Source organism: Canis aureus, chromosome 27 (genome assembly GCF_053574225.1).
Source record: "Canis aureus isolate CA01 chromosome 27, VMU_Caureus_v.1.0, whole genome shotgun sequence".
NCBI classification, from domain to species: Eukaryota; Metazoa; Chordata; class Mammalia; order Carnivora; family Canidae; genus Canis; species Canis aureus.
The window spans coordinates 37,175,249-37,201,693 of record NC_135637.1 but is presented as its reverse complement, the minus strand read 5'-3'; the positions used below and the strand labels follow the sequence as shown (position 1 = coordinate 37,201,693).

Sequence of the window (26,445 nt, the reverse complement as noted above, 5' to 3'; positions counted from 1 at the left end):
TGTCTTCAGCTTTAGTAGATAATGCCTGAAAGCAATCCACAGTGGCTGCACCAAAATACGCTCCCAACCTGCAGCGTATGAGAGCTCGGACTGGTCCACATCCTCACCAACACTCGGCATTATTCTCCTGAATGTATATTGTTATTTTTTTAAGATTTATTTTTATTTATTTATGATATATATATAGAGAGAGAGGTAGAGACACAGGAGGAGGGAGAAGCAGGCTCCATGCAGGGAGCCCAGGACTCCAGGATCGCGCCCTGGGCCAAAGGCAGGCACTCAACGGCTGAGCCGCCCAGGCATCCCCCTGTATGTTGTTATTATATGGAAATTGCACCTGTGTTTTGACACACATTTATTCAGAGTTTAAAAAAATGACATGTCCTCCTGGCCTTGAAGAAATGTAACCGGGAAAGTAATCTCTAAGATCAAGCCTCCAACCCCCACAGGACGAGCACCTCCGTAGTCTTCGTGAAGTCCAGACGCGTCCGACCACAGCACAGCTGTGAGCTGCTGGGCATGGAGTTTTCGAGACCAGAGCTCGGATGTCTCGAAGCCACAAGGGGCCGGTCCACTCTCCACAAAGTAATATGTCCCTCTCCAGAAGTGGCACGCCCAATGCCTGCCGGCCTCCCTGTGATGAGAACTCGTCCAAGGGGCACGGAACTGAGAGGGTAGATGGCTCATGAGATCAGAAAGCTCAAATGTATGGACTTCCCCAGTGGTGCCTCCATAAAGCTCATCACTACGTACTTGACATAAGAATTCTTTTTACTGTATTCCTATACCTTTTAAGGCTAGAGTCTGGACCCAGGCTGGCAGGATCTGATCCCTGAGTCTACCCCTTACGAGCTGTGTGACCTTGCTTAAGCGACCTAGCCTCTCTGTGCCTCAGTTTCTTCATAGGTAAGATGTAGATAATCATGGTACCTGCTAAGAGGTTTGTTAGGAAGATTAAACGGGAGTTTATATAAATATGACGCGCTCAGAGCAGTGCCTAGCACGTGGGATGTGTCACCTAAACATTGGCCACTATTTCCTAGTGTCACGTCATCAAAGTATGCTCCATCACCATCACTTGATCCCAGGACCCTGGGCCAGGTGGATGCTCAACCGCTGAGTCACCCAGGGGCCCAACATTTTTCTCTCTCAGTCTACAACAAAATAAATGCCAGGCAAGGTAGAGAATTCAATGTATTTTGATAAAATGTTGGTGGCTGCAAAAGAGGAGGAGAGAGATCTGATGGAGTAGCTCGCAGCTGAGCAGCCCCACTGAGGACAAGCAGAAAGAGCTAGCACGGTGGCCACCGTTTGCCTGGAGACGCCCGATGATTGTCAAGCTCCCAGAACCTGGGACGACAACATTTCAGAGGAAGAGGCAACACTGAGGAAGACGTGAGCTGCCACGCAGCCTCCACGTCTCCATTGGGCAGGGGCGGCCGCTGAGAGGGGTGCAGGAGGCAGTTTCTACTCGGAAACTCTCCGGGTTTCTACGAGGCACCTGGAAGGCGGGGTCCAGCTGTGGGCACCAGCGCCCGGGCCTTCCCAGAGGACCACGGGGTGGGAGCAGTGCCCCTGAGTCCTGAGCAGCGAGGCCCTGCCCACCTGGCGCTTAGACGTGGGCTCTGAGGTAGCCATGGGGTCCCTAGTATCTAGGATCTTGGTCCTGGTGGTCAGTCCTAGTGGCCAGTTGTGATGGTTAATTTTATTTGTCAGGTTGGGTAAGCGATGGTGGCCGGCTGTTTGGCCCAACACTGTCTAGCGGTTGCCGTGAAGGTGTTTCATAGGTGTGACTAGCACTTAGAACCAGTTGACTGAGTAAAGACCATTCCCTCAGCAATGGTGATGGGCTTTTTCCAGTTGGTCAAAGACTCAAAGCAAGAGTCTGAGGTTTCCTGGAAAAGGAAATTCTGGCTCCAGACTGCGTTTCAATCTGAGTTTCCAGCCTGCAGCTCCCAGTGCATGGATTTCACACTCAGAATGACCACCTCGACTCCTGTCTGAGTGTCCGTCTGCCAGCCCGAAGGATTTCAGGCTCGCCAGGGCCCCCAGCTGCATAAGCTGATACAAGTGAACCCCCAAAAAACAAAAAATCTCTCTTTACGCTCACACACACACACTCACACGATGCTGTTTCTCTGAACAGTCCAGACTGATGTGCCCAGCCATCAATCCGCACAGGGGCCCAAACATGTCCAAATTCTCAGGGTGCACGAGTAGTGGGACATCACCGCGGGAAGCCCAGCGTCAGCTGCGGTCTGCAAGCTCACTGAAGGTGCATTTGCCAAATGAAGCTGAAAATGCCACCGTTGCAGCATGAGGCTGTTCCCAGCTGTGTTCAAACAAATAGACTTTGCAAATCTCGAACTGAGTTATTTAACCGATCCATTTCTTCCAGCAATTAAAAGAGCAGCTGGGGACCTCAGCTAACCTAGTCGCTTCAACAGCTGTAAGACCAGGATGGTTATTTTTCAGGCCAGATTGCTTACATTTTAGTCTCATTTATAAACCACTTTTTTTTTTTTAACATTTCAGTTTCCAGTAAGGACGACACGGTGCTGTGGCCCACAGAACATATCGCAGGGATACATGGAATTCGCGCTAAAAAAGTCTTTAATTGTTGTGTAAGGAATGACCACAGTCGAGGGTAGACGCGAAGCTTGAATCTTCAGCCAAATGCCCATGAAGATCGTGGATAATATTAAAGCTGCAAAATGTTTCTTTATTGAGTCAATGTGTGACATTTGTTCAGGAGGCATCTGTGCTTCGCTGTGAGCACCCCTGCACCCGTCTTTGCAGCTGCCGTGCGAGGACGTAATTCACCCCAAGACCCCTTAGGACCAATGCACCTTCCATCATTTCTCCCTTTTCCCATCTTTTCTCCCACTGTCTCCCCACCACTGTCTCACAGCCTCTCCCATCTTCGATCTCTGGGATGGGTCCTTCGTAAAAGCATTTTCCAAACAATTAAAATGAAAGCTACCCCCGTTTCAAACAACACACTATGTTAGGATCTCAAAGATTCTCTGAAAGACTATCTTCAGGGAAGGAAATGTCACCTAAGATACACTCCAACCAAGATCCCACTTTTCACAGTTAGGAAGAGAACTAGGGTTCTGGCCAGAATGGAAGCTCCCATGACAGAAATGAGTTATTTCTTACTATTTAATGTGCATCTGAATCTCCCCTGTCGTTACCATGAGCTGTAATGACAGGACAGCAGGTATGTTTACATTTATCAAAATTACCATGTCATTCTAGAACATTCTATGTATCGGGTAATGTGCATTACGTTTGTAATATTGCAATTTATCAAAATTAACATGTCTTTCTAGAACATTCTGTGTATCAGGTAATGTGTATTACGTTCGTAATATTGCAATGATCATCACTGTATGAAGGAAGGGACAGGCCTGATATAAGGTTGCGGGGGGCTGGCACATGCAGAAGGAAAACAAGGCTTGGGAAAATGCCGTGGTCTTGTAAATTGGGTAAATATTTTCAAATTCATGAAAGAGAATATGGGGCAAGACTTGAGGGGCTGATGCAAATGTGAACTCCTCAGAGAAGAACACAGCGTGGCTCCAAGCAATGGGCAGCTCTAAGTTTGGGTTCCGAGGTCAAGGGTTGCAGCTAAAGAACCAGTAAAGATGTCGGGGAAAACCAAAGAATAGGAAATGAAGAAGAGAAGCCCATTCTCCTAGATGGCTGTTTTTTGTTTGTTTGATTGATTTTTTAATATGACTCTTTCTGAAAGCCCTCCCATGGCTGGATTGCCGTCACCCTCCTGGTGTCAGGTGTCGCCGACCTTCCAATCCAGTGACTTTCCCTCCCCTGGTCCCAGCAGTCTTCATCCTGCCACTTGTTCCTGGGAGCCAAAGGCTCACCATCACATGAGATCGTAATTTCCACGTCTTCCCTGGAGTGGTGTGCCCGGGCTGGGAGCTGCCCAGCACACGAGTGTGTGGCCAGTGAATGATCGGTGACTGTGGGACTGAGGGGTCCATGAAGGATGGGTTACTCACCTGCAGGCCTGAAAAGAACTGGTGAGAGTTGGATCGGGAGCGGGAGCGGGTAGCGGGCCCCAGGGAGCCCTGAGCAGTGCCCCGCCGCAGCGGACCCCAGTCACCGTCGCCACACCCTGAGCAGAGGCCAGGGACAAGAAGTCATCGCAACGAAATGGTTCAATGCAAGGCACGGATATGGTTTCACCAACAGGAATGACACCAAGGAAGATGACTTGTGCCCAGATGTCTGAAAGAAGAATCGCCCCAGGAAGCACCTGCACGGTGCGGTGGAGGGACAATGTAGGGCTGAGTTGGTTGAGGGAGAAAAGGGTGCAGGGGCAGCAAACGTAACAGGTCAGTGCACGGCAGTAAATATGCAGCCTACCCTACCCACTACGTGCCACCCTCATCGCAGGGTCCTCCAGGGTCCTCCGCGCAGTTACCAGCAGAGTGACCAGAATAGCGAGATGAGGGATGGGAAGGTGCTCCCGAGGGCCAGGCCCCATAGCGCGGGCCCTGCCGAGGCCACAGAGACCCCGTGGGCTTGGACCACAGCATCCCAGCCCTCCTGTGCAGGGAGGGAGATGGAAGGTGCCAACCCTGGGTGCAGGAGCACATGGTAGACCAGTGAGCCCAAGCATGCGTCGAGGTTAGAGACCACGATGCCGCAGGGCCCCACCGAGTCAGCCTAGAGAGGAGGGCAATGAGGAGGGTAAGGAGGATCCAGGAGATGGGACCCAGGTCAGAGGCTGCCTCGATGTCACCACCGATCCACCGGCTGAGACCTGGGCTCCTGGGCCCCGCAGGGCCAGGCTGAGTGAAAGCCGGAAAGCTGGCCTCCATCTCCACCATCCTCCGGCTTAGTCACCCAGTGCGAGGAAGTGAAGGCGAAATTCCAGCCATAAGACATGAACAAAAGATTGGAGCTGAAGACCTCAAGTGCTTGCTTTTTGCCCATTGACCAGATAAATAGAACTATCTGAATTATCCGTGCAGCGTGGGGTTTTTATTATTTTTATTTTTACCTAAAGATGTCTATTTTTGGTAATGATAAATGTGTTATTTATTTATTTATTTTTTGAAAGCCTGGTTTTTCTCAATACACCTTTAAAGGTTTTTAAATGGTTTCATATCTGGTCAAGTTGAGATTTTTAGGAACCTCGTTTTTAATGTGTAATAAAAGTTTTACAACTTGAGTTTTTCGAAAAAGTCAACAAATGGCCAAAAACTGTTAATAAAGGTCTTAAATAATAATATAAATAAATAAATAAATAAATAAATAAATAATAAATAAATAAATAAATAAATAAATAAATAAATAAGAACTGGTTTGCTTCCTGGTAGAGGCGACAGGACCTGGCGGGCGAACTTGGCAGGTGCGAAGTTTGTGTCCACACTTGGGCTCTACCAAGGCCGGCAGGGGGACCTGGCCAGGGGGACCTGGGCAGGGGGGACCCGGGCATGGGAGCTGGAATTCCACCACCGGGAGAAAAGCCTGGAGATTTCCTGCAGGTGGCGGGTGGCGTCTGGGGAGGAGGGCAACCGGCAGAGCCCCTTGGAGGTTCGAGGGAGTGGGTCACACTCGGGAGAGCAGGAGCCTTGCTAAAGCATCAGAGCCTTACTGACCACGAGGGACAGCAGCCACGACACAGATGTCTGCACAAGGCTCATGGAGCCTTAGGCATTTGCCCCTATAATAAAGCATATCCTGTGACTTATTTCCCCCTAATATGGAGGCTTTCAGGGTAAAAGTTTTGGCCTGCGACTCCCAGACTGAGTTACTGTTTTTGGCTCACGGGGAAGAAAAAGAGCATTTACTGAAATGATACGCAGCCATTTGTCCGTTTCCCTGTATTTTGAAATGTTGTGTAAAAAAAGATCCAAACATTATATGGTCTCATTCATTTGGGGAATATAAAAAATAGTGAAAGGGAATGAAGGGGAAAGGAGAAAAAGTGAGTGGGAAATATCAGAAAGGGAGACAGAACATGGAAGACTCCTAACTCTGGGAAACGAACTAGGGGTGGTGCAAGGGGAGGAGGGCGGGGGATGGGGGTGACTGGGTGACGGGCACTGAGGGGGGCACTTGACGGGGTGAGCACTGGGTGTTAAGCTATATGTTGGCAAATTGAACACCAATAAAAAATAAATTTATAAAAAAATAAAAAAATAAAAATAAAAATAAAAAATGATCCATGACTCAAGAGCCAAGCTTGCATCACATCCCTGGAAATGAGGGCAACGGCTCTGCATGTGACATCTGGCAAGTTGTCCCACTGCTCAGGGCCTTGGGAACTCTTGCTATGATTCTCGCAAAAACAAGTTGTTAAAAAATGAAGGAGCGGCTGCTCTCTTCTAAACTAAACACACGGCCAGAACATCTGGTTAGAGGACAGGAAACAGCAGATAAAGGTAATTTCATCTGGACTCATGCTCTCCAGCTGCGTCCAGAGAGTCGCAGAAGAAGCCACAGCTGGCGTCCAGATAGTTGGCCAATAGCACTGACACAACCATAGCAGCGAGTGGGTCATTGGATTTTCCAGGGAACGAGGGGGAAAAAAACCTGATTCCTTGACCATCTCAGACTCTGGGTCAGAATACCGAGTGCAGAAGCGTGAACAACACGTAACAGCCTTTCTACTTGCAAAGTGTGACTCACTTTAAGAAATGCACCGTGAATCTTTTAAAGCGGAGAATGAATTCTTTTGAGGGTGATTACATCGCATTCTCCGGTATCGTTCAACTTAGGAAACGATTCTGATGTGATGTCAGAGTTTGTACTCCTCAGATGTTTGCTGGGAGTCATGGCATCGTAAGGTTGGGGAAGGGTTGACCAGGAAAAGAGGCCCCTTTGCTGCTAGTAAATGAAGTTTTACTCCATTGAGCTTCTGATTGATGAGAACTAACGTTGGGACAAGGATCAGGCTGGATGCAAAACAGATTGTGCGTCTTTCTCTAAGTAGCGGTTGTGGTTCAGAAGCGACAGGAATAAGAAGATCCTCTTTCGGGAATCCTTACATTATATTTATTGCATTTCCCTCATTCCAGAGAGACCTGAATGAAGCTCTTTATACCCGAAGAGAATCTGAATCAAGGTTCTCGTTAGGGGGTGGGTCTCCGGGGTGAGGAACTCTATGGTTTTCTTTGAGTATTACGGAATCACGCTTAGTCCGCATAACACATGCAGATATGAACTCTTTGAGAGTCGAGTCCGGTCTTTGCCGTATTTGCATTCCTCGCTCCACCAGAGGTGCCCACTGAGTTGCCATGAACGTTGAATGGGAATTCCCAGCAGGTCGGCAGGGAGAGTTTAGATCAACGCACCCACCGCCGGGTACCTACACCCTCCACTTCCCGTAGCCTGAGTAAATCGGACCCAAAAACGGGTCAGAAGCATCCAAGGAGGGTGTATATCCATTCACATGGAGCACCGCCCTGTTATGCACTGTCCTAGGTGCGGAGGATCAAAAGACAAACGAAACACAACACCTTCCCAAAAAGAGCATTTTTTTTTTTACATTAAAAGCGTGATTCAAATGATGAGGTTTTTGTTTACATTTGACATACAAGAAACACACGTGTTGCCCACAACTACGTACGTGTTGAGTGAAACAAGCCAGCGAGCCACCAAGCATTCAGCGCGAACCACCCACCTGTAGGGAGAGTAGGTCTCATTTTACAAACAAAGTCCAGCGCACGTGAGTGAACGGCCACGGCACAGCCGAGACGCAGGCACACACTCCTCAACAAAGCCTCCACGACTGAACACGAGGGTCCTACGTCTATTTTCTCGCTTGCCAGGCCCGTAAACTCAAGCAAGTCATCTCTAAAGATAAAAATCTCCCCACATTATTATCGTCTCCACATTGAGCCTAGAGTACAACAATAAATGCTTCTTTTTTTTTAAAAAAAAATTATTTATTTATTCATAGAGACATAGAGAGAGAGAGGCAGAGGGAGAAGCAGGCTCCATGCAGGGAGCCCGACGTGGGACTCGACCCCGGGTCTCCAGGATCATGCCCTGGGGTGGATGCGGCGCTAAACCCGCTGAGCCACCCGGGCTGCCCAATAAATACTTCTTAAATAGATCACTGAATAAATACTTTTTGTTGCAGAATGTGTTCTCATTCTCCTACAGTACAAAGAGCCCCGGGAGGCCATCCTTTGTAGCAATGGGGTGAAATCACTCACACACTCAAGTACACTGTGAGCGTCTCTTCTATGTCGCGCCCTGTCCCGGGCCCTGTTGATCAAGCAGTGAGGAGACCGGCTCTCTGGGGGGTAACACAGATTATGAGGTTATTTCAGGAATCTAGGTGACTTTTCTCCCCCAAAGATCTCATTTTCAAGTAATATCCACACCCAAGGGGTGTCAAACTCAATCCCAAGATCAAGAGTCACAGGCTCTACCAACTAAGCCAGCCAGGTGCCCTTCCAGGTAATATTTTTAGAAGACTTCAGATAATATATGATCGGGCCCTGGGATGGCTTCATCATCTTGCCTCATGAATGGGACATGATCCTATTTTCTTTTTTTTTTTTTTAATTTTTTTTGTTTTTTTTCTTTTTCTTTTTTTCTTTTCCTATTTTCATCTATAATAATTTTGCTCCCAATTATCCTCTTTGTATCTTCGATATTATTTTTTTGGTCAAGTCATTGGCATCAGAATAGTCCTCGTCAAGAGTGATAGTAAAATACGTTTTACTAACAGCACAACTTTAGCAACAACCTGACGCAGGCCACTGGGCTAATAAGGCCCAGTCCTGGATATAAGCACTTTAGACATTAGATTACGAGTTTTGAGAAGGGTGCTGGTGTGGGGCCCCCGGCAGCGAGGTCATGGGGAAGTATTAGGATCAGGACAGTATTTACCTACTGAAGCTGCGAGGTAGGATTTCCACAACGCCACAAACGGCCCAGCCGCACCAGATGCATAGCTCATCTCTGGCCACTGCGGAGCTCTGTGCCATGCCAAGCCTTAGGAACGTTTACTCTGTTCCCATGTACTCTACAAAATTAGACCGGGCACCAATATAACCTACATTTCAAAGCAGCCATGTGTGAACTTGTATATAAGTTCTTGGTCTTTGTTAAAATGGAAGCTTTTAGAGATGCCCGGTTGAGCGTCTGCCTTTGGCTCAGGGCGTGACCCCTGAGTGCCGGGATCGAGTCCCCTGTCGGGCTCCCTGCAAGGAGCCTGCTTCTCCCTCTGCCTGTGTCTCTGCCTCTCTCTCTCTCTCTCTCTGTCTAATAAATAAATAAAAAATCTTAAAAAAATTAAAAACAATGTACGTATCTTAACTTGACAATACTTTATTGGCACAGAGACATGAAGCAAGCAAATATGGCACCAATACGCTTGCCCCACACAGGTTTCTCGTCAACCTTCATTTTGTCTAAAAAAAAAAAAAAGGCAATATGTCTAAAGCACAATAAAGCAAAACACGATAAAGCAAGTTGTGCCTGTAGTGGTAAAAGAACAATCAATAATTGTGACTGTCAGTGGGATGGAGGCCGATAGTGCTCTCAACTATGCAGATGCTTACACAAACCCAGATTTTATTTTCCGTACCAAGAAAACATTGAGATTATTTAGTGCGCTTTCCATTTGTCCTCCATATGCGTGGAATTGTGTGAGCCTTTGAGCATGTTTGGTTGGAATTCTGAGGCCGTCATATGGCAGCACAAGTGAGGGCGTCTGTGTGCTATTCTCGGATTATTCCGAGAATATAATATAATAATATAATATGATAATATAATATTATTAATAATAATATAATATATTAATAATATAATGTAATATATAATATTAATATATAATATACAATGTATAATAATATAATATATAATATATATTAATACATAATTATAAACATATAATTATATTTATATTAATATATTAATATATTATCCTTATATATTTATTATCTATATTATTAATATAATGTATTAATATATGTGTGATATATTAGCATGTAATATATTAATACATAATATAGAATATGTAATAATATAATATATTAATATTAATATAATCATGTGATTATAATTATGTATTGATATATTATATATGATACATATCATATACGATTATATATGATATATATATAATATATATAATAGAATATAATATAATTCTCGGATTATTTGGATCTTTCCAGTTTACGGTTATTGTAAAAGAATGCCGATATGAACACTCACAAATTCTTGCAGGCTCTCTGATGGGCTCCCTAACAGAGTCTCAGAGGGGATCTCTCCACAGTGTCAGCATCCCACACGGAGACGCTGTGCTTCGGGGCACTCCTGATAAACAATCACCGGCTCGGGCTTCCATGAAATCGCATCCAGCTAGAGTCCATGGTCCCTTCAGGCCTCGGTTTGTCTGAGAAGAGAGAATGACTTGTGGCGGGTGCTCCTCTAGGTCGTATTCCCGTGTGAGTCCTTTTGTGGTCATAGACATTGCCCCGCCACGCAGAACAGCCATTCACCGTGGGGAACAGTGGGAAGGACACCCTCCCCGAGGCCCTTGCGAGGGCTGCACACTGCCCTGTGGCTTCAGGGCGCGTGCACCGGGAGGGAAAGCACGGCCGAACGTCAGGACCTGGTGGTCATTTGAAGCTTTGGGATCCCAATGACCATGAAGGCGACTGCGCAGGAGCAGTGGAAGAGAATCTGCAGAAAATGACAAAGGAAAAGTGCTCTTTTTCTTTCTTTCTTTCTTTCTTTCTTCTTTCTTTCTTTCTTTCTTTCTTTCTTTCTTTCTTTTTCTTTCTTCTTCTTTCTTTCTTTCTTCTTTCTTTTTCAAAAATTTTATTTATTTATTCCTGAGACACAGAGAGAGAGGCAGAGACACAGGCAGAGGGAGAAGCAGGCTCCCTGTGGGGACCCGATGCGGAACTCGATCCCGGGACCCCGGGGTCAAGCCCTGAGCCTGGGCCAAAGCTCCACCCCTGAGCCCCAGACCATTACTTATCAGGGTCACTCTCCTCCAGACACCCACCAGCCCCACGAAATAGCTACTAGGACAGTAGTTCTCAGATTCCACCACTCGCTGAATCGCTTGGGAGCCTTGAGGAAACGTAGGCTTTCCCCGGTCACTGCGCACACTGTGCCGTTAGCGGGACAGGGTGGCACCTGGGCATCCCCAGATGACTCCGACGTCCAGCGAAGTCCGGGCTACCCAAGAGCCATCCTGGGAAGTCACTCACACCTGCAGACGTGCGCTCACATTCGTGTTGCCCCATCTGCGTTCCCCGGTTCACCTGGGAACACCTGCAGGGGCGGCCGTCACACGGCGCCTCATTGCTCTCATCCCTCTTGCTCTGAGTGGATACGGTGTGTCCTGCGGATTGAAGGCTCGCGGCAGCCCTGCATCAAGCAAGTCTTCCGGCGCCGTGTCCCCATGCCATCTGCTCACTCCTGGTCTCTGTGTCACATTTCGGTGATTCACCCAATATTCCAAACTGTTTCACTGTATTGCATCGTATTTGTTACGGCGATCTGTGATCAGCGGTGTTCGACGTGACCGTTGCACCACAAAGCGCCCCCGAATAAGAGGGCAAACAGTAACTGCGTGTTCTGGCTGCTTTAACAACCAGCCCCTCCGTCTCTTTCCCTGTTGGGCCTCCCTGTTTCCTCAGATACAACAAAATTGAAACTAGGCCCGTTACTGCCTCTACAACGGCCTCTAAGTGAGCGAAAGGAAGAGTCACGCACCTGCCACTCGAACTCAAAATCTAGCAGAGACTCAGCTTGGCGAGGAAGGCGTGATGAAAGCCGAGGCAGGTTAAAATCTAGGGCTCTTAAGAACCAGGCGGGGTCTCCTGTCTCCGTGCCCCATCAGGGGACGACGAAGCCTGGGCGACAGCACGTCGGAGGGCGTTCAGTTTACTGAATATTTCAAGTCCGTTTTTGAGACCTCCTGCTCAGGAAGAAAGATTCCTTTCAAAGTACCGCTGCTCACGGGTGATGCGCCTGGACACGCAGGAGCCCCAACGACACGTGCCCTGAGGTTAAAGTTGGTTTCATGCCCCTAACGCAGCCGGTCCTGCAGCCCACGGATCAGACAGCAATTTCGACTTTCAAGTCCTATCACTCAAGAAATAACTGTTGTAAGGCTATTATTGCCACAAATAGTGATTTCTGTGATGGATCTGGGCAAACTAAACTGAAAACCTTCTGGAAAGGACTCACCGTTCTAGACGCCACGAAGAACATCTATGATTCACGGGAAGAGGTCAAATGTCAACATTGACAGGAATGTGGGAGAAGCGGATTCCAAGGCTCACGGAGGTCTGAGATGGGTTCAAGAGGTCAGTGGAGAGGTCGCTGCGGAATCTCTGGGAACAGCAAGAACCAGAGTTAGAAGTGGAGGCTGGGGACGCCCGGGGGCTCAGGGTGGAGCCTCTGCCTTGGGCCCAGGGTGTGACCCCGGGGTCCTGGGATCGAGTCCCGCGGCGGGCTCCCTGCATGGAGCCTGCTTCTCCCTCTGCCTGGGTCTCTGCCTCTCTCAATCTGTGTCTCATGAATAAATACATAAAATCTTTAAAAAAAAAAAAAGTGGAGTCTCATAAAGATGGGACTGAATTGCTGGGATCTGAGGATCAAACCTGAACAGATGAGTCTCTGCTTGTCATGATGAGCAAAGACTGTGGTCTCGATGTTCAGCGGGGATCTGCTCTCGCTGACGGTGCTGTGAGGCTGTCGGGGTGACAACAAAGGACTGAGGGTGCGCGCAGCTAATGAAGTTCGACAGTGGTCAAATGCGGTCAAGAGCGTCGCATGCTGCAGAGAAATTGTTCATGAAAGGAGGCGTCGAGCCACACGGTGAACTTCACTGCTGCCTTGTTGAAGGAGATTCCCAGACACACCCCAACCTCCAGCCACCCAGGTCCGGGCCGGAGCCCCGCCAGCGGGAGGGTCGCAAGTCCCGAAGGCTCAGAAGGCAGTGAGCGTTTTTAGCCATAGAGAAAGTCTCTTTCAACTAAGGAGCGTACGTTGTTTCAGGCACAATGGTATCGCACCCGAGAGACTGCTGCAGGGTGTAGACTGTTGTAGGGTGTAGACTGCTGCAGGGTATAGACTGCTGTAGGGTATAGAGTGCTGTAGGGTGTAGACTGCTGCAGGGTGTAGACTGTTGTAGGGTGTAGAGTGCTGCAGGGTGTAGACTGCTGCAGGGTGTAGACTGTTGTGGGGTGTAGACTGCTGCAGGGTGTAGACTGCTGCAGGGTGTAGACTGTTGTAGGGTGTAGACTGCTGCAGGGTATAGACTGCTGTAGGGTATAGAGTGCTGTAGGGTGTAGACTGCTGCAGGGTGTAGACTATTGTAGGGTATAGAGTGCTGCAGGGTGTAGACTGCTGCAGGGTGTAGACTGTTGTAGGGTGTAGAGTGCTGCAGGGTGTAGACTGCTGCAGGGTGTAGACTGTTGTGGGGTGTAGACTGCTGCAGGGTGTAGACTGCTGCAGGGTGTAGACTGTTGTAGGGTGTAGACTGCTGCAGGGTATAGACTGCTGTAGGGTATAGAGTGCTGTAGGGTGTAGACTGCTGCAGGGTGTAGACTATTGTAGGGTATAGAGTGCTGCAGGGTGTAGACTGCTGCAGGGTGTAGACTGTTGTAGGGTGTAGAGTGCTGCAGGGTGTAGAGTGCTGCAGGGTGTAGACTGTTGTAGGGTGTAGACTGCTGCAGGATGTAGACTGTTATAGGGTATAGAGTGCTGCAGGGTGTAGACTGCTGCAGGATATAGACTGTTGTAGGGTATAGAGTGCTGCAGGGTGTAGACTGCTGCAGGATGTAGACTGTTGTAGGGTATAGAGTGCTGCAGGGTGTAGACTGCTGCAGGGTATAGACTGTTGTAGGGTATAGAGTGCTACAGGGTGTAGACTGCTGCAGGGTATAGACTGCTGCAGGGTGTAGACTGCTGCAGGGTGTAGACTGTTGCAGGGTATAGACTGCTGTAGGGTATAGAGTGCTGTAGGGTGTAGACTGCTGCAGGGTGTAGAGTGCTGCAGGGTGTAGACTGCTGCAGGGTGTAGACTGTTGTAGGGTGTAGAGTGCTGCAGGGTGTAGACTGTTATAGGGTGTAGACTGCTGCAGGATGTAGACTGTTGTAGGGTATAGAGTGCTGCAGGGTGTAGACTGCTGCAGGGTGTAGACTGTTGTAGGGTGTAGAGTGCTGCAGGGTGTAGACTGCTACAGGATGTAGACTGTTGTAGGGACTCTCATCACCAGGAAGGCAGCTCCGTGTGAGATGCCGCATGGAGTTTGTCAAATGGAACTTTTTTTTTTCAATAAAAGGTCAACTGTCCGAAGTAAGCGATAGCGGAGCCCGTAGCACATTCTCTTGTTTTGCTCTTCCCTCCGGGGCTCCTCTGCTCCTGGCCCCATGGAAGCGCGAGGGGAACCGGGTGGGCGCGTGCTCGCTTTCATGGGGGGCAGCTGGGCGGCCTCCTGCTTTGCAGAAGCCACAGTGACGTGTTGCTCGGGCTCCCGAGGCCCCGTGTCCCGCGCTCGTCGGCTGCCGCACCCCTGCTCACCTCCCTTCCTCTCCGCCTGGTCGTTCTCTTCAGCCTGGTCTTCAGCTCGCGCCGCCCCAGCCGCTTAGGACAGTCGCTGCAAGAACCTAAAAAGAAAGAAAGAGAGAAAACCGAAACACCCATGGCCATGGCCGGGCCCCCTGGCACAGACGGGCTCATCGGTTGGGGTGGAGTCCAGACTTCGGGCGTCCGGGCTTCACCTGGGCTGCGGGAGCTCGGGAACTGCGGGGACCCCCAGGGGACCAGGAGGGGAGTCCGGAGCGGGGAAGATGCGATGCACTGGCAGGCACAGAGGGCTCGGGCCGGCATGGTGGTGGCAGAGGCGGCCTTCGCTGGAACCTGGCGGGGAGCGCTGCCCCGGGGAGCCGAGTCCCGTCAGATCGGCGCCCGAGCTGGGGTTTGCTGTGGGCCTAGCTCCGTGCTGTCCCCCCACCTGGCTGCCGCCGGGGGCTCGTCCCGGGGCTGAGGGCTCTGGGGCCCGCGGCCCCACTTCTCCTGGGCTCTGAGCTGGCCAAGGGCCTCAGCACGTCAGGGGTCCCGGCCACAGAGCAGCAGGAGCGAGCAAGGTGCTGCGCGCCTGGGACGGCCGAGAGCTACGGCTCCTGCGGGGTCACGGACGGGGTGAGCACACCTGGGCGCCCTGGGGCAAGGTCAGGGCCCACCCAGAGGAGCCACCTCCGAGGGTTGCGGGCGGGGACACAGCTGACCACGGGCCGAGGAAGCAGGTGCTGGGGGGGTTGACACAGGAACCAGAACGGGCCTGCGAGTTGCGGTGAGTTTGAGGGGTGACTCGGGGGGTGGCCTCCCTGTTCTGTGGAACCAAAGGTGCGGGGAAGAAAGGGCTGGTGCAACACGGGAGCGCCCGAAGGAGGACCTCGCTGCGCAGGGACATTGCACGAGGCTTTCTGGGTGAGGGGACGTGCTGGCCGCCCGACTCCTCACCTCGGGAAGAAGTGGGGCTCAGAGGAGGGCACTAACAAAGATTCGTTGACTATGTGACTGGATGACAAAACGGGGAGAAATTTAAAAAATTAGGCTTCCAGTGGCAGCGGAGCGGGTACGGGAGCTGTGGTGCCTTCTGCGTGGAATACCACGCGGCCGTGAGAAAGAGCACGGTCTGGCCCGGGCGTGGACAGAGCTGGAGGGAGCCACACAGAGGAAGAAATTTACCCTATTATTTCGCTCAAACATGGAGTTTAGGACACAAAACAAAAGAAAAAAAAAAGAAGGAAAAGAAGAAGAAATGTCCTGAAGGAGAGAGACCACCGCCCGGTGGCCACGGTTCTGTTTCTAAGAGTCTGACTCTGCACTCAGGGCCTTGGTTTGGGGCCACGTGTTGGCACAATCCGTGTGATGCTCAGTTTCCTGATCCCAGGCCCTCCAATTGTCCAGTTCTAGGAAAAAAAAATGGACTAGAGAGAAAGCAGAACAAACCAGTTAGTTTCTTGGTACGGACTTCCTCGGTACTGAGAATTTGTGTTGTTGAGTGAGGAAAATGTGAACTTTCACCTTAATTCTCGAAAACGGAACGAGTGATTGTTCAGCTAAATAAGGTCACCGGCACGTACTTCTCCAAGGGGCCTGGGGCCATCGCCGGGCCGTAGCAGCCGGGGCGCACGTCTGGAGACACCCTGCGCCGCCCCACAGGGGCGTGAGCCCATCTCCACCCTCTGTCTGGGAAGAAGAGCACACGGAAAACGACACCGACGACACCCAGCTGGGGTTTGCACGCATGTCTCTGGTTCCCGCCGTGCGGGAAACCTCTAGAGAGGAGTCGTGTACGATCCCAGGGGAACGAGCCGGTTGCCAAGAGGCCCCCGTCCCGCTGCAGGCTCGGGCGCTTCAGCTCCAGCACAACCGAGGCCTCATGCATGGGACGTGCCCAGGAGAAAGCAGCCAACCCCATATACAGGGGGATCCTAAAGACCTCGGCTTCCAGACTACCGCCGCCTCTGAGAACCATGACTAGTTGAGGACTCAGAGGTGCTCTGGGGCTTCTGTGCAGGCGGAGGTTTTGGGGGCTTCTCGGCCCGCCCGGGAGCCTGATATGGGGGCTGGCGACGGCGGGGTGGGGGACGGGGGATGGATGGAGGATGGCCCCAGCCGAGGCACAGTCAGGTCCCTAGGGCCCCGCGGCCTGCTTCCCCGAATCTCGGGCAGCCCCAAAGCCGAGACCCTGTCCCGGGGCCACCGCCCCGCAGGCTGGGAGGAAGCCCCGCTTAGTGGGGGTCGGGATGGGGGTCGCGCCCCCGTAGCCCCTCCCGTCCCCGGGGCGTCCCCCTCTCCAGCCAGGCAGCAGCTCAGCTCTCCAGCATCTCTGGGAGCGACCGCAGGGGAGCCTCCTGCACGTGCTGACCCCTTAACAGCCCGAAGACAGCAGTTGTTTCCGGCTCACCCGCGCTTTTGCTCCCGTCCTTTTAAAAATAAAAGCAGACCTACAGGGCTGAGTGTGCGCCAGAGAGCACAGCGCCGCCCCTCTGTCCTCTACACAGACCTCTTTGCATTTGGGCACGAATTAAAAGATAGAAGCTCCGGCTTACCCGGGAGGTGGGTAACCCCAGGGAGACGGTCCATGTCGCCCCTGTAGGAGCTGCCGGCAGGGTCCCCTAAGCGAGGGGCTCACTCACGCCCCTGGGAGCTTCAGACCTTGGACTGGGGTTGGCCTCTCCACGCCTGCCTTCCCTCTTTGGTCTCATCCTCTGACCTTGCTTTTGGCCTTTCTTCTCTTCCTCCTCTTGAATCATTTTTTATCACAGCGACGTCCGCGGGGACAGGGAGGACAACATACCCATTGCATCCTTTCACGCCCCTCTGGGGTCTGACGTCCCGAACTGTGCTCCATGGCGCTCTGTGGAATTCCTGAGGACTGTCCAGAGGTCTGTCCCCTCCGTGTGTGTGGCCAGCCCCCCCAACCTACAAATGCCAGAAGCCACGTACGTCATGCACACCCTCTGAGGTGCCACTGGATTCAGGCCCCAAAGGCACAGCCATGGACATCCCCATGATGCTGTGTAATGTGTCGAGAGCCGGCTCTCCAGGGAGTGGGGCAGTTGCACCCAACAGGCTGCACCCGTTGAGGCCAGGCACCCCGGAGCAGGTGCGGTTAGCTGTGCTCACCCCAAACGACAGCCGCGCAGTCTCCCCGGGGCCCTGGTCCCCGCAGCTCTCCTCCGCCAGCCTCTGCTCACCTCGTCTGGGCATCAGAAAGGCGGCAAGCACCGGGGCCTGTGCTCTCGGGGGTGATCCCTACCCTCAAGGCAGGAAAGAGTTCTTGCCCCTCGGGACGATTCGGAAGCGTGCTCCCTGCGGCTTCTCCAGGGCCTCCCAGTGGGGTTAAACTCCAGCTCACCCCAGCCGCCTCTCGCTTCTATGGTTCCCTCATGTCGGCTCTCCTCCCTTCCCTGTCTCACTTGCGGTCCTGTTGGCAAGCTTTCTGGAATCACCTCCAGACCAGATTTACCCCTGAATCCTTATCTCTGGGTCTGCTCTCCGGACTGAGACACCTCTCCCGGGCAAGTCAGGCCCTGTCTTAGGCCCAAGCCCAAAATCACTGTCTTTAGGATCAGGAACTACAATGCCCCAAGTGTCTGTGATTTCTGGCAACACGTAGCCTTGACGAGGAATTCCAGAGAAGGATTGGTCATTCTGTGCTCGTCAGTGGTTCCTACCTGGGCAGATGAAGCAAAAAGGTCATGGACCAGGCAGCCCGGGGTGCTCCGGGGTAGAGCATCTGCCTTCAGCCCAGGGCGTGACCCTGGAGTCCCGGGATCGAGTCCCACATCGGGCTCCCTGCAGGGAGCCTGCTTCTCCCTCTGCCTGGGTCTCTGCCTCTCTCTGTCTGTGTCTCTCATGAATAAATAAATAAAATCTTAAAAAAAAATAAGGTCATGGGCCAACACAGGGGTACGTGCCCTCCATCGGGAAAGATCCCAGGTTCTTAGCAGCAGGTTTGTACATGAAGGCGCAGCGAGTGTCGCCCCGCCCTTCTCTCCCGAGAGCCCGGGGCACCCCTCTCACCCCTGTGGACCCTCTGAACACCCTCCCCATCCATAGCGGCAGCGCCTGACCGGGCTTCCTGCAGGCCCAGCCTGGATGCGCCACAGCTGCCCGAAGGGAGGAGCCGCCGAGGATGCAGGCCGCACCGCGCATCCTGGGCCACGGCGCTGTACTCACGCCTGCAGTGCTGCCTACGTGTTGCCAGGACCTTCTCGCCCCGGGTCTTGACTAACGTATTTTCTCCTCTGACTCAGGACCTTTCACTCCCGTCTCTTCTCACTGCCCTCCCTCTGGGTCCTAGTTCCCCAGAGGGGCAGGAGCCCCTAGCTTGGGATCCGTCACCACCGAGATGGCTTCTCCCCACTGTACTGCACGTCGTGTCACCTGCTCCTCATCCAAGGCTGTTCTGTGGGAAAACGTGCAACACAAGACGGGGAGCTGGCACTTCTCCTGGAGGACTCTTGCTCGTGCAGCTCGGTGGCCGCTCCCAGTTCAGCTCCTCATCCGGGTTGGCCACCGCGCCGCTCTGCAGACCACCACGGCCCACGCAGCTACTCACGTCCAGCAGTTTGCCACCGTGTCGCCTGCCACCGTGGACACGCACATCGGGCTGAGCTCCTGGCGACGAACTGCGGTCCCCAGGAGGTGTGGCAAGCAGGTGCCTCCATATAAGCGTCAGTTGTGATCCTAAAAGATAACCCAGGTCGCCGCGTGAGACCTCCTTAGCTTTGGGTGGTTATTTATTTATTTATTTATTTATTTATTTATTTATTTATTTTCAGGGGAGAGGAAGCTTTAGTTTTTTTATTATTATTTTTTATAAATTTATTTTTTATTGGAGTTCGATTTGCCAACATATAGCATAACACCCAGTGCTCCCCTCAGTGCCCGACACCCAGTCACCCCCACCCCCCGCCCTCCTCCCCTTCCCCCACCCCTAGTTCGTTTCCCAGAGTTAGGAGTCTCTCATATTCTGTCTCCCTTTCTGATATTTCCCACACATTTCTTCTCCCTTCCCCTCTATTCCCTTTCACTATTATTTATATTCCCCAAATGAACGAGACCATATAATGTCTGTCCTTCTCCGATTGGGTTGTCTTTTTAAAACCTCGACTCCAACCCCCAATGTCTTAATCCATGTTAGCCCAGCACCCTCCTAACGACATCCATAAGGTGTTTTTTTTTTTAATCTGATTTCTTCATCACACTTTGTTTGCGTGTTGACATAAGGCTTAGGCACTTTCGATTTGAATGCAGATTTGTCATTTTGCCATTTTCTACCAGAAGTCGAATCTCACCAAACATATTATGATTTTTTTTTTTTTAATTTCAGGCATGTTCAGGGCGGGCACATTTCTTTTGGGGACGACTTCTGCTGTGCATAGCCCTGGGGTCTGTCCAGTCTCCCACTCCAGAGGTTTCTTTCCTGGGGAGGAGTGGCGGTTAGCCCATCTGCTTTCTCCAGCTCCCATGGGAAAAAGAGTGGATAAAAGTGACTCTTCCAAATCCCCCAAGGATGACTCTCACCTCCTCCCACGTCCAGCTCCCCTCACACCACAGACCTTCCTGTTTCCCGCTTTCTAAATTCTTAGAACAATTTCTCCTGGATCCAAGCAAGCCTGTGCACATTTCCCTGATCAGAGGGGAAGGAAGTGAACAGATAAGACCCATTAGTGGGTAAGCTCGAGGAGGGCGTGGTAATTTCCTGGAACCCTTGTAAGTTAATATTTTTGTGCTCTCACAACTAAATGATAACCAGATGCGGAGCAAGTACAGGATCAACAGAAAGAATAGCATTGGGGGCAGGACGACAACATGGGCTCGTCTCAGCTCCATAACTTCCAGAGTGTTCCGTATGGGAAATCTACTTCGCCTCCCTAAGCTCCCGCCTTCTCCTATAAAATGGGGTAATAACTCCCACGTAGGCTTACTTTGTAGAGAAGATGAGTAAACTGTTGAGCACTTACGCCCGGCGTGCAATGCTCCCGGAGTAATACAGACTCATCGCTATCTCTGGAGAAGAGTTAAACTTTTAGCTGAAAACTCTCATTTCATGTGCTTGGCTCGTGTCCACATGACTCATAAACACTGTCTCTCCCGAGATGAGTAACAGTTGAGGCCTGGCTGCCCCGTTCCAGGGAACACAGGGACACCTCAGAATCCAGCAGCCCCCCTTCCCGGGCAGCTGCCCACGGGGCTCCTGGCTGCCTCTGCGGCAGGCCTGGAGCAACTCACCTGGCCTCTCGGCCTTTATATGGAACCTCCTTCCGTTCTCCAAAGAGATACCTCTCTTCCCGGACCTTCTAGTCTCTTCCTTATCTCAATGTCAGGACACTGGGTTCTGTTATCCTGCCTGGTGCTCTTGTCTTGACTGTATTGCAAGAGCCGGGGTAAGGGTGGCTGCTGTGGGATGAGAAATCTCTCTGAGCTCGGCTCCAGGCCACCCCCATCCTCACCCCCACCCCAATACCTCAAATGATGCCACCAGATTTACTCCTGAGATTTAATTTCCAGCCAGGTTACCTGGGGGGCTCAGGGGTTGAGCATCTGCCTTTGGGGTCCCGGGATCGAGTCCCGCATCAGGCCATCGGGCTCCCCGCAGGGAGTCTGCTTCTCCCTCTGCCTGTGTCTCTGCCTCCCTCTCTGGGTCTCTCAGGAATAAAAAATAAGGTCTTTAAGAAAAAAAAAAAAAAAGAATTCATATCCACCTGCCTCCACCTGACGTGAGAGGGTCAACCCAAGAAGTTTTTTTTTCTTTTAATAATAAATTTATGTTTTATTGGAACCCAAGAAGTTTTACCTTATTTCTTCCACTCAGTGTGATAGACCTCACCTAACCTCAGAATAGGTGAGGTTAATAAACTGAGGACGCGGGCCATCCTCGTCATTCCCATTAACCAGCGTGCTGCCCGAGGCACAGTGGGGCCTCAGGAAAAGGGCAGAGGAATGAAAAGCCATGAAATGAGAACATTTACTGAGGGAATTCTAACATGGAAGGAAAAAGTGTTTGGAAAGAAGAGACCAGGAGTTCACCTTCTCTGCCTCTTTGCTAAAGCTGGTCTCTTAGGTTCAAACTCACTTGCCAGGTGCCTCTGTTCACTTTCCAGCAACGTGTTTTTGCGAGTGAACTGCCCTGTTTGCTAGGCACCCTTCCTCCGTTCTCTCCAGGAACTGGGTCTGCTAACTTTTGGGTGAGCAGAAGGTAAATTCTAAGTGTCTCGGGAGCAAGAAGAAAAACACTGTCTCCAGGGCATTAGGAAGGCAGAGGCCACGGAGTCCGAAGTGCGGATGGCAGAGCGACTGTGCACTCTGGGGTATTGGATCCTTGCAAAGCGTTAAGTAGGACCAATTTCCAGGTACTTTCATGTTTCCACCAACTTTTAATTTTTTAAAAATTCAAAAATACAATAAACTCCGATCTGCCCTTCACCTAGATTCAACGAGCACTAGCATCTTGCCACATTTCCTCTCTAATCTCTCCCTCTCCGCAGACACTTCTTTGTTGCTCAACAGCTTGGCAGTTTCAGAAACCATTCGACTCACTGTCCAAGTGCTGGCACATGCGTCCCTAAGAAGAAGGACACTGTCCTGCAGAACCACAGTCTCACTATCCTGCCTGAGCAAGTTGATGCTAATTTCATGTCATCTCGTATTCCATTTTTTAAAGATTTTATTTATTTATTTATTTATTTATTATTTATTATTTATTCTTTTTTATTTATTTATTTATTATTATTTGAGAGTCACATGCACACAAGTGCAGAGAGGAGGGTGGCAGAGGGAGAGGAAGAAGCAGCATCCTCGCTGAGCGGGGAACACAACATGGGACTTGATCCCAGGAGCCCAGGACCATGACTCGAGCCAAAGGCAGACAGTTAACTGACTGAGCCCCCAGGCACCCCTCTAATATTCCATTTTTTAAAAAATTTATTTGTTTATGATAGAGAGAGAGAGAGAGAGGCAGAGACACAGGAGGAGGGAGAAGCAGGCTCCATGCCGGGAGCCCGACGCGGAACTCGATCCCAGGACCTCAGGATCGTGCCCTGGGCCAAAGGCAGGCACTAAACCGCTGAGCCACCCAGGGATCCCCCTCTAATATTCCATTTTTTAACAGAGAATTGGTTCTTCCCAAACCCATGACTCTGTTGCTTTGTATTTTAAATGTATTTCAAATGTAGGATCCAGTGAGAGTTGCTACTTCATATTTATTACATCTCTTGGATCTACACAGTTGCTCTAAAGCTATTCTTCTCGTGACATGGATTTTTGTTGCTGTTTTGAAGAACCCATGTCAAGTTACCTACAGAACGTCCCACATTCTGAATGTCTCTGGCTGTTTGTCACGATTACATTGGAGCTAAACTTTTCTGGCAGAAATATGACCTGTTTCAGAAGGCACATTATGTCAGAGCGTCTCGCCTTTGGGGATCCTAAGTTTGAACCCTTGGCTGGGGGTGAGGGCAGAGCTCTTCATTGTAAAGGTGTATTTTTTACCTTTGTAATTAATAAATAAGTCTTTGGGTTGTTCTTTAAGACCCCATAAGGGGATCCCTGGGTGGCTCAGCGGATTGGCACCTGCCTTCGGCCCAGAGCGTGATCCTGGAGTCCCGGGATCGAGTCCCACATCGGGCTCCCGGCATGGAGCCTGCTTCTCCCTCTGCCTGGGTCTCTGCCTCTCTCTCTCTCTCTCACTGATATACATAAATAAAATCTTTAAAAAAAAAAGACCACATAAGCATCTGTTCCCCATCAACCTATAGAAATCCCATTTTATGGATCCTTGGCCCTCCCAGCAACCCCTGGCTTGTAATAAAACTTCATTTCATCACCAGATGGTCACCAGGGTGTCTGCTAAATCGCTTCAAGCCTACAGGCCTCAACTTAAATGGAAGATAATATAGTGTGTTATAGTGCAGAGATTTCGTTTCAGGATAAACAGTAACTTTTAAGCTCAAGTAGGATTGATTTTCAGTTAGGGATAATGGAGCTTATTTTAATCTAATAATACCTGGTAAATATATATTTTTGTGTGTAATGCCTACTCAGAGAAAAGGAATCTGCATTTAGTTTTGATTCTGAAGCTAGATGAGACTTCAATTAAACTAACTCCAACCTTCATGAAGAATTAGCTGTGCTATAGATCGGACACTAGCATGTGTGCAGTCAGCTCCCAGTTACCAAAATTTGCTTCCCAGCCGTGGGAAGTCCTATTCTAAGGACACCACATGCGGTGAATGCTGCGTTTCATCTAATCTGGACGGCCCGGCCTGCTTCAGCGGGAATCTTTTGTTGTCTCCAGTGTGGAACATATTCCCAATTTCTACCTTAACTGTAAAATTATTTCTTGCTTATTTCACATTTTAAGGTGGATTATTGGGGGCGCTTGGGTGACTCCTTTGGTTAAGGGTCCAACTTTCGATTTTGGCTCAGGTCACGATCTCAGAGTCGTGAGATCGAGCCCCACTCGGGCTCCACGTTGAGAGTGGAGTCTGCTTGAGATTCTCTCCCTCTGGCCTCCTCTCCTCCTGCTGTCATGGTCTCTCTCTGTCTCTCTCTCAACAAATAAATAAATGATGCATTATTGTTGGCTGAGGTCAGAACTTTACAAAAAAACAGCAAGGCAAGTAGTAGCAAAATCCCAGCAACAAGCGAAAGCCAAGAGCTCAAAGTCTCTGGAGACAGATTGAAAAAGTCAAATGAATTCAGAATCTTCAAGTGAGAACGGAATTTCCTCTGGAAACAGTGATGAAGGGTAACTGCATCTTTTAGGGCACAGCTAAGCGTCTTTAATGAAGGACCCAATGATATTTCCGAAGGTGGGCTTTAGCCTCCTCACACAAAAAAAAGTCTGGTTCTGTCCCAAATTGTCATTAAAAGACCAGGTTCCTTCCATCCCTGGCCAGACATGACCATCAGGTTCATGGTCAACGTGCAGCTGTAATGGCTTCCTGTCAGTGGAAAGTGGAAAAAGAGCGTGGAGGAAATGAAGTCTAGCCCCTTTACTCCGTGATAATGGTGTTGGAATGTATTTATGGATCTATCTCGACGATTAACAACATTTAGACTCTAGGACCTATAAACGTAGCTCTTTGAGAGGGACGTAGGTAGAGTTGACTTCAGTAGTTTGGCAGGTGAATCCAAAAATCACTAAAGTAGGTCAAAGAAGTGTAACTTTTATATCCCAGGCTTGGCCTGCTTATTAAAATAAATGAGAATACATTTACATTATCACCGCAAATAGGTACACTCCCACCCATTCCTGGCTTGGTTTGTAGGAAATCCGCACCTTTACAGTTGTCCTATCCTCTCAATACTCAGGGTGTCTTAAAAGCTGCTTATCTGTGTTAAACTATCATCCAAGGTTAAGCTTTGCCACTCTCTTGATAAAAACTCAGAGGTACCTCTTTGGTGCTTGAGGCTGGAGACCTTGGAAGCCAAGATAGGCAATGAAGTGTAGGCCTGGTAGGGTCAGCCACGTGGAATGACCGTGATTGTCGCCCACAGCTCTCGGTGTAGTCAGACACCTACCACTACCTCTGTCGGCAGTTCCCCGCTCAGATGCCAAGATAAAGAGAGACGCGCACAAGTCTCATCAGGCTTCATGCTGATCCTGACATCATTATAGGATTTGCCAATCCCTTTAGGCAACCATGCCCCTTGGATGGCTCCTCTTTCCACTCCCCTCTCCACCTCCACCATAGTAGTCATTCAAGTGAAATCCCACAGCAATGCAGTTCCGATCCCAAAGTGCTTCAGAACATGGCAAGAGAGCTCTTTCATCTTTCAGTTCACATTAACATGCGTCCATTTTCTCCAAGACATACACGTGTTTCTGGGCTGGGTTCCCTCTTGGCTGCAGACAGTAGATAGAATCTAAAGCCCCCTCTGTCCTTAGGCCTTGACCAGCCCAGACTCCTGATTGTTTCGTGACAATTTTGTATGGAAATCACAGAGTATAAGTGAAAGAGAAGAGGTGAGGGGTGACAGGTCAACACTGGTGTTGCAGGTACACATGGACGTGTAGGGAGAAGGATGCTGTGCATGTTCTCTACTAGCTTCAGCTCGGGCACCAAGGACCAGAAGCACCATCTGTGGGCTTGCCAACCCGTCTCCTTACCGTGCAAGTTAGCATTTGTCAGATTTTAACCTGCACCTGGAAACATAACATCAGCACAGAATCGTTTAGCATAATCGCTCATTTTGCAGCTACAGGAACCCACGTCCAGAGACAGGAAATGACTTGCTGATGTTGACATGACTTGTAAATATCAAAACAGGTGCCTTCCTCAGCTGGGCCCGGGGTCCTTTCTGCCGCAGCATTCTCTCTCCTCCCGAGACTTAACTGGAAATTTTGTTCTGACATTTCACTAAGGGGCTCGTCTGTGTCTAAAACAAATCGTTCAACTTAGGAATGTCCCAAGAGCCAGTAACATGAGGGTTGGAGAAAATAAGGAAAATATAACAACAAGTGTTGTAGGTGAATGACTCCATGGAACAAGGACGCGACGTGGTTAGTAAACTAATTTTAAATACCTCCTGAAGTAAGCACTCTGGCCCCCATGTTTTGAGATGCTTTCCTCATGCACTAGGCTGTGAAAGCCAAGGCAATAGCAAGGCCGCTGTCTTTTGGAGAAGATTGAGTACATGTGGTCCAAGAAGCCAGCACTACCCAAACCGTCATACCAGAGTGAAGGAAAACTACAGGCAGGCTCAAAGACTGAGCTCATCACTTACGTACACTTGCTAAAAGAGCAGTGGATGGATATATTTCTGGAAGAAGGATTCAAACTCAGAAAGATGGTGTGTATTACGTTATTTCCTGTTTATGATTAGATGTTACAAAGTTAAAAATAAGAAATTTAAAAATGCAATCTTACTGAAACTAAAAAACAGGGTCACCCGAGTGA

At 50.1% G+C, this 26,445-nt stretch overlaps 1 long non-coding RNA gene across 1 annotated transcript; it reads right to left on the bottom strand.

Annotated features, from left to right (window-relative positions):
- Positions 1-10,781: 10,781 nt before the first annotated feature.
- On the bottom strand, positions 10,782-13,136 carry LOC144299566 (uncharacterized). The gene is made up of 3 exons (XR_013366258.1): positions 12,618-13,136; positions 12,202-12,347; positions 10,782-12,096 (listed from the first exon to the last, which is right to left on the bottom strand). It is a non-coding gene; the product is annotated as an uncharacterized LOC144299566 (long non-coding RNA).
- Positions 13,137-26,445: the final 13,309 nt, after the last annotated feature.